This window comes from Ursus arctos, chromosome X (assembly GCF_023065955.2).
Source record: "Ursus arctos isolate Adak ecotype North America chromosome X, UrsArc2.0, whole genome shotgun sequence".
In the NCBI taxonomy this organism is placed as follows: Eukaryota; Metazoa; Chordata; class Mammalia; order Carnivora; family Ursidae; genus Ursus; species Ursus arctos.
The window spans coordinates 102,695,997-102,708,444 of NC_079873.1; the positions used below are offsets into that span (position 1 = coordinate 102,695,997).

The 12,448-nt window shown below is 53.9% G+C and overlaps 1 protein-coding gene across 5 annotated transcripts in view; it reads left to right on the forward strand.

Annotated features, from left to right (window-relative positions):
• The first annotated feature begins 3,019 nt into the window (after positions 1-3,019).
• BCORL1 (BCL6 corepressor like 1) overlaps positions 3,020-12,448 on the forward strand; it is a 60,969-nt gene continuing 51,540 nt past the window's right edge. Inside the window, exons 1-2 of one of the 5 annotated variants that reach the window (XM_057314396.1) lie at positions 3,688-3,827; positions 4,379-4,458. The gene's annotated coding sequence lies outside the window, so the exon portion shown is untranslated. Of the gene's footprint in view, positions 3,109-3,687; positions 4,459-4,684; positions 5,468-12,448 lie in introns of those variants that run through there. The other 4 variants (XM_048213695.2, XM_057314405.1, XM_026520571.4 and 1 more) reach the window with 4 other exon arrangements.

The following is a 12,448-nucleotide window of genomic DNA, read 5'->3' on the forward strand; positions in this document are numbered from 1 at the left end:
ACCAGAGACACAAGGAAGGCCTCTGATTTCAGAACAAAGCAGAGAATTGGAGCAATTATCCTATGAATTAAGTCAGAGGTTGGTTTGAGGCCTAAATTACCCCCCATGAACCCCAAATGCCCTGTTTTGTCTGGTGGCTCCAGAAGGGCAGAGCCCAGGCCCCGTGTCACCCCTAGGTCTCTGTGCTAGGGAGGCTGGTGATGCCGACACTGATAGTAGTAACACTTGTGTGAGTCCAGTAGTTTATGGTGCACAAAATTCTTTCCCACCCACTATCCCATTTGATGCTCAGGGGTGTGCTTGTGAGAGAGGTAGGACAGGTGTATTGCTTTCCATATTTTAGAATTGGGAGGAAGACCCAAAACACAGTGCCTGGTATTGGGTGGGCCCTACTCGAATGTTAGGGCTTGCTTGAGGCCCCACTGCTAGCCATCCACAGGACAGAACTAGGATCTGGTTCTTAGAACTCTCCAAACAATCCTCTTTCCATCACACTAAGCTGACTCTCTGAGAGTTGCCCAGGCAAGTAGCTGTTATTGATGGAAGAAACAATTATTTAAAAATCTGCATGAAAAGGAACATTTGGCATTAAATGGAGGTGCTATACCATGTTGAAAAGAACTCTGGATGTGGGGTCAGGATTACTGGGGTTGAGTCCTGGTTCAGGAGCTCACTAGCCATGTGACTTTGAGCAAGCCACTCATAGATGCTCATAGACTCAGTTTTCTCAATTACAAAATCGAAGGTTGTAGTGAGAAAACAAATGAAAGAACACAAGTGAAAGGGCTTTATAGACATCCTGACATTGTACAAAGGTATCATTATTATTATGATTATGTTGTGGTTCTAGCCTCAAATAAAATAATCATTAATCTCTACTCTTTACAAGGTTTCCCACAGCTCTCCCCACCCTGCTCCTTGATTTCCCATCACCTCCTGTAGGGCAGGAAGCATGGCCCCCAACAGGAAGGGCTCAGAGAAGCTAGAGCTTCAACCAGGAAATAACCATCTTGCCCCAATCTTCATTTCGCCAGATAAATGATGCAGCCAAATGGTGAGATACAGATGAGTGGGAAACAGAGGTGTCCAGAATCCATTTCAGCCTCAAACCAAAGAGCAAAGTAGCCCCAAGGCCCTAAGGCCCTTAAGAGAAGTGGAAATTTAGTAATTACCAGATGAATTAAAATCAGTGAAGACAGCCAATTTAAATCAAAGCAGAATTGGTAGGGCCTGCATTATCAGGCCCAATGGAGGTGATCCCTCACACCGTAATAATGCCTGTAGAATTCGTATGTTGATTAGTTTAAAGGAATCATTTCAAATTTTCACTTTTCCTTAGTGCAACTTAGGCCAAACATTTTTTACAGTGTGTGTGTTGCTGGGGGCGGGGGGATGCACAGGAGGGTGGGAATGGCCAAGTAAGACAGCTAGTGAAGAAGTTCCCAAAGCAAAGTAAAATGGCAAGTGTTATGTCCACATTGCTGGCAGTAGATTTTGAGGCTGGTGAGGACAAGCCAGAGGGGTCATAGAACACCAGGCCTTAGACAACAGCAAAGCCACTGCTACCTTAGTGGCTTACCCTCCTCGGCAATACTCCTCCTTCAAACCAGGTGAGGGAGACATACCAGGCAAGTCTCAGCTGCCATCTCTAAAGTCCTTCCAACTGAGAGAAGACACCCCATAGCTTAGAGATGGAAGCTCTCTGGGCCTGGGACAAAGGAGGGGGGCAGGGAGGAGGAGGAGGAAGACATTAATCCATCAGGGCTTCCTTCTAGTCCAAATGACCCTCTGGCTTCCTCAGTATAGATAAATATATAATAAATAATATCAATATATCTGCACATAAAGATTTTTTTTCAAATTCTTGCTATTCATTTCACATTCCACGTTTATAAAGCCCTGAACCCTCCAGGAACTGCTGGGCACCTCCCCTAATACCCACTAGGCTGAGCCTATGCCTTTGAAGTCCCAACCGCGGGCTCAGAGTTGGAGCTGCTAAGAAACACCCTTAGACTGAAAGCAAGTCTGCCGGCAGCTTCAGCTCGGCTGCTCTCCTTTTCGGAGTTAATGTAAAGTCATCAGAGTTCCAATGTGGACCGCAGGCTTCTCAGCCCTTCAATCCTGGGGATGGAGGGATGGCCTGGGATGTAAACACATACAAGGATTTATTCCTTTGGCCAGGCGGGGAGTCGTTAGGGTAAAGGGTAAGGGTCAAGGGGCCTTGGTTTGGTGGCTGAGGAGCCCGGGAAAGGCGGGGCGGGGGGTGGACAGAAGCTGAGTTTTCCTCGAGCCAGGTTATCGGCCCCAAGTCATGCAGGATTCCCCCTTTACAGACCTTTCTCGTTCCCCTCCTCCTCCCTCCTCCCTCGGGCCTCTTGGTCCAGGCACCCCCCAACCCCCGCAAAATGTGCCTCCACGCCCAGGCCAGGAGCTGTCCTTTGAAGGCGGCCAGGGGTTTTGCAGCACGGAAGGTTGCCACGAAGGGTGGGCCGCCCGGGAGACGCAAGGCGAGGCAGCGAGCCCCGGCATTTTCCCTTCCCCAGCACCTGTCCCACTTCGGCACCGGGGCTGGGGCTGCGCCCACGGGCGGCCTCAGTGCCCGAGCGCCAGAGCCTTGCACCGAAGTCGCCCGGGTTAGGGAAGTGGGGGGCCAGGGAAGGGGCGGGGCGTCCGGCGGGGGCGCCCCCCGCATGCAAGACCCCACGCCTCCCCATACACGGAGGCTAAACGGAGATAGAGAGTCACACATAAAGCACCAGCGAAAACGCTCGCTCTCCGACCCCGAGAGGCGCTGCTCGCCCCCCCCCCTTCCTGGAGCCGGGGGCTGGCCGGGAAAGGTGGCTCCGTTCTTCCCCCGTGGCCAGTGCGGGGTCTGTGGCTGCCCGGAGAGGTTCCGGCTTCCCCGGGGCTGGCAGGGGGAGCCCCGAGAACTGCAGGCCCGCCCCCCCTTCCTCCTCCTCCTTCCCCTCCTCCCCCACGTGTCCTCCCGGAGCCCAGCGGCCTGATCCCAGCACCCCCCGCCACCTCCCTCCTCCTCTCGTTTCGCCCGCTTCCCCGGCGGCGTGGAGAAGAGCAAAGTTGCGACAGCGGCCGGGGGGCTCTGCCCAGGTGAAGGGGGCGCCGTGGGGGGTGGGGGATGGCGCGGCCCTGCGGCGGGGGCGGAGGGAAGATAAAGAAACTTGCTTTCCGCGGTCCCCACCCCGCGCGGGTTCGGATCTTGCGTGGACCGAGCCCTCGTGGCGAGACGCGGCAGCGCCGCGGGGACCGAGGCCGGCACCGGGACCCAGACCCGGACCGCGCGCCTGGGCCGGCTAGGCGGGCGCAGGCAGCGGGCCAGGCCGGCACCCAGGCAAGGGCGGGGTGGGTGGCCGTACACCGGACCGAACCGGAGACTCCGGTGGCCTGGGCGCGGGCCGAACCCGGACCGGGCCGAGTTGGGTGGTGAAGTAGGACGTGGATTCGGGGGCGGGGCGCGGCGGGAGGGGGAAACCAGGCCCCGCGGGACTGGCCTGGGCGTGGGGGCGGGGGGCGAGTTCGGGGCACTTGCTGGGCTCGGGACCGAGCGGTAGGGCGGGGCGGCGCTAGGGGCTGGGCCGGACCCGCGGGGAGAGGGCGAAGGGGGGAGCCGGGGGTGGAGTAGGGGCGTGGAGTTGCGAGCGGGGTCTGGCCTCGGCCGGGGGCGAAGGTAGATCGGCGGGGCCGCCAGCGGAGGGAGGGAGGCCCGCGGCAGCGCGGCGGCAGCGAAGGCCAGCTTCCGCGGAGTTTGTGCCCGGGCTTCCCGGGCTCCAGCCGCCACACGCGCACAAATGGGGCTAGGGGACTGACTGGTAAGCAACTGCGAGTGTTAGACGGTGTTCGGCGGCGATTCCGGGAAAAGCAAGGAAAGACACCGTCTGCAATTATGCCGCACCCCCCCCCCACCTCTTAGCATCTGGATTTTGCTCTCAGGGGGCCGCGGACCCTCCCTGCCACAACCCTTCCACTCTCCTGCACTCCCACCGCCTCCCCCCTTCCTAGGCCATCTGACTCTCCTAGGGGTATGTGTTTGGGGGTGAACGACGGCGTTTTAAGGGGGCGGCGGTATACTCTCCCTCCCGCAGCAGCAGCCTAGTTCGTATCTTATTCCTACATGTAGCGTCGCTTCCAGTCTTGTGGACATTGGGGTTTAGATAACCTACCCCCATTCCCCCCCCCCAGCTATTTGATGGCTTTTAAGGAAAGGGAGGAATCCCTGGATTTCCACGCCTAGAACAAGGTTGAGGACTGAGATTCACCCTCAGCTCACTTCCACTACCAACCCCTCTTTCCTTGTAAGCCATTTCCACGAGGATCCGAACTTTGGGGGGCGGTATTAATGTGCTTCTCTATCTCTACACAGGGTCGTCGTGGCCAAGGATGGCTAGTCTCTGAGGGAAAGTACCCACCAGTCCAACTCGGGTCGCCCCCACTATTACTTCGGTGAGGGGGGCAACGCTAAAGAGATACTGGTGGGTAGGGACCAGGTATAAGGGAGGGGGCTGGGTAGTCGCCCCCAGAGGGACTCCGTTTCTTGTAAGGTAGGGAGAAGCGAGCCCAGGTTTCAGGGGAGGCGTTCTAGGAAGGGACATGGGGGGTGGCGACGACAGGGGGGGGGCGGGAAGAAGGGGGGAGTCACACCCTGCCAGCAAGGGGAGCTTCCCTCAGGCCCCTGGGAGAAGGGGACAGAACATGTCTGTTCTGTGCTGCCCGGCAGGGGAGGAGGTCTGGGGTCTTTGGATTTGCACACTGGATCGGGCACCAGTGGCCTGAGAAAGTCAGGTAGGGGCATATGGTGGAGAGCTTTGGGGGAAGAGACAGAAACCCCTGGCCTTGGCGCCCTGATCTTTTCCCTTCCTCAACCTTCCCATTCGAGGGACACTGAGGGCTGGGGGCGTGGGGCTCTTGCAGCCCCTAGGATTGAGCGCCTCCGCCTCTCCTGGGAGTCTAGCTTTTTGCCCGGCTTGTTGCAGCCACTGCTGCTGCCTCCCTCTCCGGAATCCGCTTGGTCCTCGCAGCGATCCCCTCCTCCTCCCCTCCCCTCCCAGTGTCACCGGGGCTGCTTGGCTCTGCCCCCTTCGCCGCCGCTTGCTCCCTGCTTTCGTCCCTCCCTCTCTTGCTCTCTCCCTCCCTTCGCCTCCACCTCCCCATTCCTCCCCCCCCGGCAGGTGGCATTCTGGGAGTTGTAGTCCCATGGAGCGGCGGCTAGCGCCGCCCGCGAACCCCGCCGGACTCCACTTCCCGTCGAGCCCTGCGACCGGCACCCACTCCACCAGGCTTCGCTCGCACACACAGACACACACACACACACCGCTCTCCCCCTCACTCTTTCGCTGGCCGCGGCTGCTGCCAGTGTGTGGCTCTGTCTCTCCTCCGCTTTGCCGAGCCCTCCCTTCTTCCTCTCAGTTCCTAGAGTCCGACCGCCGCCGCCGCCGAGAGAGAGGAGAAGGAGGTCGGTGGCGATAAGGGGCGGAGGGGGGCATCAGATCGGGGCAGTATTAGGCGGGTGGCGGCTCAGAGTGGGTAAGAGGGAGCCCGGGTGGCGGCCTGAGCCTCCCCGCGGAGCCGACCCGGGAACAGGTGCGTCTTTTTTTTCTCTCCCCCAACCCCTCCACCCCTTTTGACTCCCCGGCTTTCTCGTATCCCCCCCACCCGCTTCTTTCTATCTTAAGCCTTTTCCCAGCGCTGTCCCTTCTTCGCCCCGCGGACGCTCTGCTTGCCCCCCGGGGGCGCCGTCCTCTTCGTGTCCCCGGACGTAGCGCTCCCTGGAGCTCTCTCTGTCCTCGCCCCTCCCTTCGGGACAGCTCCCCTCCACTTCCCACCTTCGTACCCCATCCCTGCTCTACCCTACCCCCTCCTCACCCCCTTCTCCCTTAGCCAGGTGAGACTTGTTCGCCACGATCTGAGAGTCTTCTTCCTGGCTGGGCGGGGGTCTCCATGGAAACGGGGGTCGGGTTGATCCTGGGTGGGGGGAACCGCTGGAATTACCCCACTCCTCAGAAAGGGAGGTGGAGGCTACGGTCTTGTTAACTACCTGGCCCTAAGACCCCCCCCCATCCAAGGATCCAATGATCCGAAGGGAGGCTGGCCAGGAGGGCAGGGCGAGAAAGGGCTTGTTTTTTGGGGGGGGGGGTGGCTGTCCGTGATGAAGTCTTGAAGAGACCTGGAGAAAATACCCCACAACCTCAGAGGGGAGGTGCGACGGTTGCTCTTTAGGGCTGCTTTCTCCCCGGTATTGGGGTTCGGGAACCGTAGGGTAAGGGGTACCCCTAGGTGGCGGCCGGGCCTGGGTTCGGGAGTGGGAGTGCTGTGATGGGGGCAGGGGCAATTATCCGAGTCCCTGGAAAAAAGGCGGGGGATGACTTCGGAGCGCCCTGGCTCCGCTGCCCTCGCTCTAGGGGCGGGGGCCGCCGGGCCGGGCGCGGCGGGGAGGGGGCTTAAATTGAACGAGGATGAGATGGGGGCAATTCATACTAGCCCCAGCAAGCCAGGGGGAGATCCGGCGTGCAAGCTCTCCACCCGCTCCGCGCCAGGCCTGGAGGCAAGGGGTCTGAGAGCGAAGCTGAGGGGTGGAAGGAGGGAGGCTCCGGTTACGGGGCCAGGTTTCGGGATCAGGGGCAATCCCCCAGCCCTTGAAGGAGGGAGAGGGATGGCCGCGAACCCCAGGGCTCCCCCACCCCGGTTCCTAAGGGGCGTGAGGAAGAGACAGCAGGCCCAGCGGAGCTGGATTCGAGCGGATCGCGGCTGGGCAGTGGGGGGGCTTAGTGGTGGGCTTCGGGGGGAGCAGTCCGGCGGCGGGGCGGGCGGGCGGGGCGTGGGGCTCCGGCGGGCGGCGGGGCGGGGCCGGGGCGGCGCTGGTGCCGCCGCCGCCGCTGCCGCCGCCGCCGCTGCTGCTCCTGCTGGGGCCGCCGCAGCCGTTGCTGCCGCTGCCGCCGCCGCTTCTGGGCGGGGAACGGAGGCCAAAGGGAGTCCCGTGCCGGGGCAGAGGGCGCAGGCGGTGCGTGGTGGGGAGGGGGCCGTCCTGGGGGCGGGGGCAGGCGGGGGGTGGAGCCCCCGACGGGGGGCGGTACGAGCCCGGACGACGACGACGAAGAGCCCCGGGGGCCGGGTGCATGGAGGACGAGGTGCTGGGAGAAGGAAGGGGGGGGGTGGGTCCCGCGACGGGCCTCGTGGGCTTGGCTCCTCGAGGTTCTGCTTCGGGACAGAGCCCTGCAGGGGCGCCCAGAGGCCCGGGAAGGGACAGGGAGGTGAACTGGACGGTGGAGGGGGCCCTCCTCACCGGGGTCCCGCCGAGGGGAAGGCTGGGCCGGAGGGACGTCCGGGGTAGGACTGGGAGGAGCCGACTGCACCTCGGCTGGGGATTTCGTGTTATGGAGGGGCGGGAGACTGTTGTAGGGAAAGATGTGGTCTAGGGGAAAGGCGAGAGGGAAGCACACTGCAAACCTGGGAGACCAACTGCTCAGGCCAGTGGAGGTGCCCTTCTATTCCGCCTGCACCTCCCCCCTCCCTCAGTGCAAGCGCTGTTTTTGTTTTATTGTTTTGAAATTTTCAGTGTTGGCTGTAGGAAGCTGTCGATGGGGTGATACTTATTCATTCTTGGTGTCTCCTAGAATAGACAGTAAGGACAGGCGTCGCTTGGCGAGGACGCGTCTAGCCCTGGGTTTAGGGGCTCTTTACGCGAGAGTAGGAAGGGGGCCTGCTAACTTCGTGCGACGGCTGAATACTCTCAAGGCAATTTGGAGGTCGTCCCCACAGCACAGAGGTGGAGTACAGTTGCAAAAATCTTTGGTGAGACTTCAAGGGGTGCAGTTGTAGGATAGTGTTATCCTGGTTGGCCGCATGGCTCTTTCAACTTAGAAGGCTATTTCTCAAAGTCACGCTGCTGAAACGTTGGGGGAAATGAACAAGGGATGCATTTGGTGTTGGAAGTGGATTAGGTTTATGATAAAATCCCAAGGTTGGAAGGGACTTTAAAGGTCATCTCATTCTGTTTACCTGACCTATCCTTGAATGTTGGGATAGAGGGATCTTTATTTTGGGGGAGATGGAAGAGGGTTTAGGGGTACTCAAATTGGATGGCGATGTCACCATGTGGTACTGAAGAGGACAGTACATAGGAAAGAAATTTCGAGGATTCCAGTGGGGATTAAATGGGATAACCCAATCCCAAAAATCACCCAGAGGCTCCAAATAGAAGCAAAAGTTTGGGGAAGGAACTTGTAAAATTTTGATGGAGAGGCAAAGTTAGTAAGGTGGACTGGGGGAGCTAGGAGGAGCAGGGGACTTGGTGACTCAAGAGAATCTGAAGGTTGATAGAGTTTAGGAGGGAAATGGTCGTTTTGAGTAAGACATGTGGCTATTGATAGGCAGACTCATCTTTTGATAAGGTAACTGGGGCAGCTGCCTTTGGGATAGATGGGGAGGACAAGAGGCACAGGCCATTGGGCACAGAGCCTGATTCAAATTGACTTTAAGAAGGCTGACCCTGTTACTAGCTATGCAGCAAGGGTTCTTTCTGTTCTGGCTTTGAGAGTCTTTGATGGAGGAAGGGGTTAAGGGGGACTGTTTCTTTAGAATAGGCTATAAGGAAAAGACAGCAAATTACTGGGATAGGACAGAGGAAAGCTTAAGTCCCTGGCAAGTTCTGTTGTTGGAGTCTGGATTGGGTAGAGTGGAGGGGAGTTCCAGAGGAAATGGTGGCAGCACCAAGGGCGCTCAGAGATCTGGCTGTTCTGATTACCCAGAGCTGGTAGGGCATAGACTCCCAGGGGCCTAGACTTTTTTTGGGGAAGCAAAAGGGTTTCATCCAGGGGTCTTTTTGCTTTATTCATGCTGTAGTTCACTACATAGGAAAAAATGTTTAGTACAGGTGGCAGAGAATCTCACATGATGAGTCTGGATTATGGGTTTTGGAGAGGGGCTTCTTTTAGGAGAACACAATTATGGGAGAAAAGGACTTGAATACTAGGAAGAAGGAAAGCGAAAAGAAAAGTCAGGAAGAGGGTTGTTTAGTCAGAGAAGGGGGAAGAAAAGTGATCATCACTGGTCTCATGTCAGGGCCAACTAAGGAAATAGTGGAACCCTGAAAATTCCAGGCTGAGTTTTTCCAAAGTAAAGTCTGAAGAACCTTTAAGGCTCTTTACACTTTCATGCTAGAATCACTACGGTTGGTGCAAGAGAAAGGATGATCTTGGGTAAAAATAGGGTTGGAGAGAAACTGGTATGTAGGAAGGAATATACATATATTTACCCATAGGGAAATAGAGAATTTAGAGATAGTATATAGGCTAAAAAAGTGCAGAATGTGGAAGAGGGTGGAGTAAGGAGCCAAAGGAAGAAGGTGTTTACTTACATGTCATGTGGAGTGAGTGTCAGGGAAGGTAAAAAGTTGCCTTTGATAGCTCTTGTCCTGGGAGGGCCCAGGAAGCAGAGGTGAGCTGAGATCCAGAGCTTACAAGTCAAAGCATTAGTTAGAAAGTTCAGACTAAAATAAGTGTACTGGATGGGGGAAGGAATTTACCGACCTAAGTAGAATGGCCTTGAAAGAAGTTGAAAGTGGGAATACACCAGTTTTTCCAGTCTGCAAGTGGAAGGAATTCTAGATATAGGGAGGTGAATTATGGAAATTCCAGAGTGAAACAGGATAAAGAACAGTGGCCTTAGAGCCTTGGGCCAGAACTGGAGGGTGGGGTGGGCGCATGGAGGAGAGGAGCTAGTCAGGGGTTGGGCATCTGGACTGGTTCATTGATTCTAGGCTGAGCTTAATTTGAGATGGAATGGAATGGCCACAGTGGGGTAGAGAGCTGTTTTCCAGCATCAGCCAACATCTGGGATGGAGAGAGGAGGAGTTCATGGTTAAGTTGGGTGGGAAAATGAACACTAACTAGAGTGGAACAGAGAGCCCTGGGGAAAGTGGGCATTGTTGGGATAAAGCAGACGGGAAAGGGGACAAGCCACTGATGATTACATAACGGGAGAAGGAAGACCCAAGACCTTCGAGTTTTCAGAAGGAAAGGAAGTTTTTTAATGCTGGAGTTCCAGTTAGGTATGAGTCTATGCTTGCCAGAAGGTTTAGCGTCAGGATAACCAACGAGGGAGGTAATAGGTAATCTGCCTTTCGGCCACTAGGATGCTAGTACAGTATTTTACATAATCTCACATACTAACTAGGCTTTCTTAATGCCGGTTTTTGAATGGTTATCCTTAAAGTAATGTAGAAACTGTTCTCTTTCTAAATCGTACCCTTTCCCACTGTTCATAACTTGAAAGCGGTCTTTCATGATGAAAACTTTCTTTGGTGAACTGAAGTTGAATTCTGGTCAAGAGTAAAATTTAACTCTGCTTCTATCCCCATAATTCAAATATGCTGTTCTGTTTCCCTCTTTTTCTTTTTTAAGCCAAAGCCACCCTTTCCCCATAAAACATTTAAAAATGGATAATTGTTTAAAAAGTGGCTGCAGGCTGCATGTCAAAGTCATATTTTCCCTGGTCAATGAATTGTGATGAATTTGAAGAGCGATGATTTATTATTTGTAAAATGTGGTAATTTTCAGATTTATTCTTTGAGAGTATGTGAGGCACGATACGTCTTCATTTGGATTTTTAAGAAGATGTTAAATTAAGCGTCTGTGAAGAATTAAGAGTACTGAGGGGCAGCAAAGCTTTGTGTTTCAGGCTTCTTTACCGATTGTCGGCTAAGAAACAAAATTTGGTTACTTCATTGCTAAGGTATGCCTAGAAATCTTAGTGTTAGGGCCATTTAAGGGTACAGTCAAGTTTTGTTATAATGTTGGTGTCCGGGGACAAGGAAAACAAGCCGACTTTCATTTTTCCAAGTTCTATAGAGAAGTGTATTGTACATGACTGTGATCCCCAGGATGAGTCAGTGTACTCTCTACCTGGATCCATGAGGTGATTAGGTGTCTTGTGATGACGAGGCTTTACTCAGTTTAACTTGGTCGCTCCTTGTACAGGTTAGTATCTTGCAGTGGTTCTCAAACTTTAGCATGTCTCAGAATTACCTGGAGGGCTTTGGAGACATACTGCCTTAAGTTAGAGTCCTTGCTCTTCTACTTCCTAGCTGCGTGACAGGAAGCAAATCACTCAACTCTCTTGAACCTCTGTTTTCTCATCTATAAAATGGAGATGAAGATCCCAGTCTCACAGGACTATGAGGATTGCACAAGATGATATCTACATGGCAGACCAGGTCCATAGCAGGAGCCCAATAAATGACATCTTTTATTATATTATAATCTAGTTTTTCTGATTCCATTGAGTCCTGTGACCTTTTATATTACTTTACAGTAAACATGGAGGCAGAATTAGAACTATCAATGGCTCCTGAGCACTCCCCATGTATCTTGATTCTCTGTGCTCTTTCTCCATATTCCTGTTGTATTAGTACATAATTAGCATTTACAATGTGGTAGGAAGAAATGGCTTGGCTCATCACTCCATTATTGCATCCACCTTTGAGGTGGAACTGGCAGCTTCTTCAACAGCTGTGCTGTAACTCTGCTCAGTATTTTAGGGCAGGAACTGAAGCCTGTATATCCAGTTGAAACTTCAGGGGACATTTTGGGCCATGCTTAAAAAATGACCCAAGTGTAGTTTACTAGGGTGACATTTTAAAAAACCATTGCTTTCTGGAAAGGGCTGCTGTATTTAATTACGACTGGTTGGGCTTTCCAGATGTCTCTGACATCTGGAAGTTCCACAAAGGCTGGTAGATAGAGCCTGGGTCTTGTATGGCTCTATGACAAGGATGTTCATCAGCGATTGGATGGGAGAAAACATGTTTTGAATAGCTCAGGTATCACCAAACCAAACTTCTGAACACCAAAAAAAAATATGGGCTATAAAATAGAGATCCTTTTTGCAGCCAGAGTGGACTTTGATGCCAACAAGCAGCTATGCCAATATAGGGAGAGAGTGATAGCAGGCCAATTTAAAACAGTAGATAAGTTAACAAATTAATAATTTCGTTTTGGCTTGGAGTTGGATTGTTATTCTCTACCTGCCCCCCCTACCCAGCAGATTCACCTTCCTATTTATATTCTGCTTAGGCAGACATTAAAATGAGTTGTTCCCTGCGTACACATCTCCTGTAAGTGGCAGAAGGCAGTCCATAAGTTGGCTGGGTTTAAAAATTAGCTGTGGCTAAACTACGCTTAGATAATTGGAAGTTGACTTTGTTGTTTTGTCCTGGCCCGATTTTATTTCTATGATTGTCTTTGTTGTGGAAGCAAGGAAAAGAAAGAAGAGAAAGTTTATGAGAGAGCAAGGGAAGTAAAAGGCATCCACAGACCCAGTGCTTTTTACATGGGATTCTTGCTTTCCATGTGACCTAGAGAGAATTTCCGTTTTTCCCAGTAGTTTAACAAGTATTTACTGAGCACATATTGTATGCCTTGTATCATGCTAGACACTA